General features: G+C 41.4%; 1 long non-coding RNA gene across 1 annotated transcript; it reads right to left on the reverse strand.

The window, feature by feature from the left end:
• Positions 1-343: 343 nt before the first annotated feature.
• On the reverse strand, positions 344-5,297 carry LOC121138491. Its single transcript, XR_005875465.1, has 3 exons — positions 4,872-5,297; positions 3,589-4,013; positions 344-399 (listed from the first exon to the last, which is right to left on the reverse strand). It is a non-coding gene; the product is annotated as an uncharacterized LOC121138491 (long non-coding RNA).
• Between the last annotated feature and the right edge of the window lie 7 nt (positions 5,298-5,304).

Below are 5,304 nucleotides of genomic sequence, written 5' to 3' on the forward strand. Positions count from 1 at the left end.
TAATGACTCTATTTCAGTTTTCAACCCTTGCAGTGTTTGCATTGCTTCTTGCAATTTTCTGTTTATCTGTTCATCCGTTTGTTGCCTTTTATGAATTTTTTGGTTTGTTCTTTCTTCCATTTCTTGCATTTTTTGGTTTGTTTTTTGTTCCATTTCTCGCATTTTGTGCTTTGTTTCTTCTTCCATTTCCTGCCTTTTTTGGTTTGTTTCTTCTTCCATTTTTTCATTTTTCCTTTGTTTTTTCTACCATTTCTTGCATTTTTTGCTTTGTTTCTTCTTCCATTTCCTGCCTTTTTTGGTATGATTCTTCTTCCAATTCTTGCATTTTTTGCTTTGTTTTTTCTTCCATTTCTTGCATTTTTTGCTTCATTTCTTCTTCCATTTTCCCAAGCAACATTTCTTAAAAAGAAAAATAAGAATTTACCACTTAACAAGATGAAATATTTTTCAAGACAAGTAAGATGACAATTAAAATTACAGAGTGTGGTAGCTCACACCTGTGATCCAGGAGGCTAAGGTGGAACAAACAAGTTTAATGGCAGACTGGGTCACAATGTGAGACCCAGTTTCAAAATATCACCACCAGCACAAAAAAAGCTTAGCAAGATCATGCCAGCAACTAAGCTTGTTAAAATAAATTTCTAAGTCTCCCATAAACATGAGATATAAAACAAATTGCTTCAACAAAAATCATAAAGCCTTAACCAGGCAGTGGTTTCACACTTTAATCATATCACTCAGGAGGCAGAGTTTGAGACCAGCCTTATCTACAGAATGAGTTCCAGGACTGCCAGGACTACAAAGAGAAACCCTGTCTGGAAACACCAAAATGATCCGGGCAATCATAGAACATGCCTTTAATTCAAGCACTGGGGAGGCAGAGGCAGGCAGTTCTCTGAATTTAAGGCCAGCCTGGTCTAGAGACCAGGACTACAGAGTGAGTTCCAGGACTGGCTCCATAGCTACTGAGAAATGCTGTCTTGAAATAGCAAAACAGAAAACCCATGAAGCCTTAAGAAAAAAGGAAAAGGAACCTTACTGACTACTAACAGAAGAAAACAGGAGAGGGGGTATATTCTTTTTAATTTATTCTGTGAATTAATTTAATAATATGATACAGGATTGTGTATGACTGATCACAGTGCCTTTGGACACTGTATTGCTTCCCTTGGACTGAATCTCTGCCCCCAGTCCTCATTAATAAATCTTATATCCTATTCCTAGTACCTCAAAAGCAAAATAAGAATTGTGACTCACAGGACGGGGTGGCTCACACAGTCAAAATTCAGACATAATATAAATAACAAGACAGGCAAAATGGCATACAATTGAATCCAAGCACTTTGGATGTAGAGCCAGGTGTGTATCTGAGTTCGAGGCCAGCTTGGTTAACTCTGTCTGGAACTGCAAAATATAATTTTAAATAAAAATCGTGAAGATATCTAAACATTGTTTTTAGTCTGCATAAAATTAAGAATCATCACCTGTTAAAATCTTCTAATGAGCAGGGCATTGGTGGCCCATGCTTTTAACCCCAGCACTCAGGAGGCAAAGGCAGGCAGATCTCTGTTAGTTCAAGGCCAGCCTGGTATACAGAGCAAGTTATAGAATAGCCTCCAAAACAATACAGAGAAATTATGTCTCAAAAAAACAAAAAACATTCTTCCAATGATCAAAATAGAGTGTATGAAAGCACTTAAAAACACTTTTAACCTGTTTACTAAGTACTTACAAAATCACAATGTATTGATTCACACATTATTACTGAGAAAGCAAAACTCTTGTTATGGTGATTTTTGATCACTTTAAGTAACTCAGCATCACCAAAACTAGGCATAAAGACAGCATGAAACACTGTGTAAAAAAATGTGATTTGAAGATGAACAAATACTAAGCAATCTCAAGCTCTAAGAAATAATTTATAAAAGATCTAGAATAGTGCCAGGGAAACAAGTAGAATAAATGAATGAATAAAATAAAACCAGAGAACTTGTTCTGTATATACTATCTAAAGAACTTGTTTAAATAAGACATGAACTCCAAATGCATGCCACCAAACCTGGCAACTATAAAGGCTCTTTTCCCCAATGTTATTTTGATAGCTTTGTAATGAAGTTATAATTATTGTGAGTCACTTTCTTAAACTTCTGTGTAAATGTATAGTGTACATTTTTAATTAAAACTGAATATTTAAATCTAATTTACCTGTAAGCCAATGATACATATCATTGCCTAAATTCTTGCTTTATTCAACTTAAACAAGGAACTGGGCAAGGCATTATGAAAACCAAAGAAGAATTCTTCCTGCATCAAAGAGGAACTGGGTTTCTTTTACACAACAAAAAGGTGTAACATGTGCCCAGGATATTGTAGAATCAGATAATGTTTCTGTTCACTGTCGAGTCTACTATCTACAGAGGAAAACAAGTTACTTTTTATACTGGTTACATGATAAAATAAAACTTTTACCCATGCTGGATTAACAAATCATTAAAGCTAATTTCACCTGTTTCTTGTAACCCTTACAAACGTGTCTGTTGGAACATTTAAAACTAATATTTGTGGTCCACGTCTTTCAATTGTACAGTGCGACTACAAATTGTCATTCCAAGTCACTGACCACTCTTTCCCCTCCTTGAGACCTCCCTGACTTCTCAGCTTCTGTGACAGTGCACTACAGTGACTCTACACTCATTCTCAGCTGCCTCTTTGCCCTCTTCCGCCGGGCTCTTTGAGAGTTCCTAAAGCGTCCACCCAGTTTGCAACTCCAGCATTTGCTTAAGTGACCCAGGTTTACACTTCATCAGTCTGACCTCAGGACATCTTCACCCGATGACACTTCAAAGCACTTTCTAACTTCTTACTTTTCTCTCATTCTCCAAACGTCAACTCAATCTTACACTATAGATGAACCGCTTGCCTGTCCTCCTCACATTTCTTCTGCACTTCTGATACTTTAGCTCGCATCTCCCCTAATTATATGAAAGTTGCCTCAGTTCTCCTGTGCACTCCAGCCTCACTACCAGACCGATGTGCCTGAAACAAACTTCTGTCCATGGCAGTGCCCCATTTGACAGGGAAGAAAAAGTAAACACTAAAGGCGGCTACAAACATCGGGCACACACAATCATCGTGATAGTTCTGATGAAGGAAATATTGCCCTATGACTCTGCCTGGCCATTCAGACACAGTGAAGTTAGAGCTCCAAGCACTTCTTGACTAGGATACTCGGGGAAGCTGACACAGAGTTATGCCAGTTGTTCAATTAGTCTCAGCCTAGGGTGCTTCCTCTATCTCCTGACCCATCCACTCCTGTATGGACAGCCACTGCCAATGGCAGCCACCTGCTCCAGGCTGCCCAGGAAAGCCAGCACATCTGGACCAAAGCTCGAAGGGGTCACACTCAGCCTGGCCGCATCAGAAGAGCCCCGAGAAACCGGAGGCCTCCTGTTTCCTATGTTTATCTCTGCCTCTCATCCTCGAGGATGCCCGCTGAGAGGCCCGCAGACTCAGGACATGGTCCTAGGCCAGCACCAGCGAACACTGCAGGCAGGGACACCAACAGCCCCACACATTCCTGGCATGCACCTTCTCTCTCCATGCGCGGGAAGTCGACTGGCATCCCAGGTTTCTGCCTCAGCTTCCACTGTTGTTCCCCACCAGAACTCGCAGCCCACAGAGCAGGTCGTCTCAGGCACCACCCTAGAGGCTTCATCAGTGTCATAATTTCCTGCCTCTGTGATGTTGGCCACTACCCAGGTAGATGACAGAGTTTCCCTGTGGCACAGGCAGACCTTGAGGGTTGGGGGCTGAAGATGGCTTTTCTCAGTTTGATCGCCAATGCAGTGTCTAAGATTTTACACAATCTGAGGCAGCTGTAGCATTTGAGGCAGGTCTAGTGTTCTCCCATTTTACAAGAGAGGACATTTTCCACATGATTTCTTGGTTGAGACTGAGATCCATGTGTTCTCTGCTGGTATGAATCACCATGAAGTCAGATGGCCTTGAAAAACCTAGGGGTAGAATAGAGGGAAGAGGGAATCATATGTTAGAAGACAGATCAGGCACCAATGTGACCTCTAGTGATCTAAAGGGATGTCACCAATTGGCATGCTGAGCAATAGTGGAGATGCCCATTCCTGATAATGAACTTGATGTCTATAACCATCCTGGAGCCTTCATCCTGTGACTGATGGAAGCAGAGGCAAACACACACAGTTAAACACTAAACTGAACCCATGGAACCCAGTGACAGAAACAGAGGAGAGATGCGCAAATTGGCAAAGAATGGGCTGATAAAAACAGCAGAGACAGCTGGTCTGAACAGGGGAGAGCTCTTGGACCCCAGAGTGACAGTGGGGAGGCCAGCATGGGACTGATCTGGACCCCCCAAATGTGAGTGTCAGCCAGAAGGCCTGGGCAACCTATGGGGCCCTGAGCTGTGGATCAGTGTCTATCCCTGGAATACAAAGAGTCATCATGTGCCTATAGCACAAAGAGGGATGCTCTCTCAGCCTGGTCTCTTAGGGGAGTGCCTGGACCCTACCAAGAGTAAAATGACAGACTCTAGATACCCCTATGTGGAAGGATTTGGCAATAGGGTTGGATGGTGTGGGAAGGGAAGTGCCGGAGGAGGGGAGGGAGAGGGAACTGGGATTGACATGTAAAACAAGCTATTTAAAATTAAAATAAAAATGATAAAAAAGAAGGTGAGACAAAGAGACAGACAAAAAGACAGAGGAAATAAAGGGAGGGATGAAGGAGGGAGAGAGGACATGAAGGGACAATTTAAAAATAAAAAGGGAAAGAGAAATATGAATGCATTGGGCTGTACAGGCAATTATGCCATGTTGCAAAGCAGTGTCACCTACATGCTGGGCCTTGTCCTGAGTGACTCATCTGTAAGCAGAAATTTTCTCCATTTGAGGCAGCAGTGCTGAGGCAGAATGAATTGGAATCTTTCTTGTGCCAACTCTGGGCCTACAGGATGGCTCAGCAAGAAAAAAAACCAAAAAAAAACCCAAAAAACAATTTAGTTTATAAATGTTTCCCTAAATGCCTGTCTTTATAGCACACAATTTCCTGGTGCTAGTGTAGACCGGAGGCAGAAATATAATCCTGTTCAAATAGAGTTACAATCTAGGTGCATGAAAGTCATCCCAATTCTAAAAGAGGAGGAGCCAATGCTCAAAAAAATTGAGCTGTCATTCCAGACACTCAAAACTTCAATTAGACTGGCTTATCCTAAAAGAAACATTGGGCGAAGCAAATGTGAATTTAAAGAAACTCATATTTAAAGGAAAT

The sequence above is a fragment of the Mesocricetus auratus genome, unplaced genomic scaffold (genome assembly GCF_017639785.1).
Source record: "Mesocricetus auratus isolate SY011 unplaced genomic scaffold, BCM_Maur_2.0 contig_5929_pilon_obj, whole genome shotgun sequence".
Taxonomy (NCBI): Eukaryota; Metazoa; Chordata; class Mammalia; order Rodentia; family Cricetidae; genus Mesocricetus; species Mesocricetus auratus.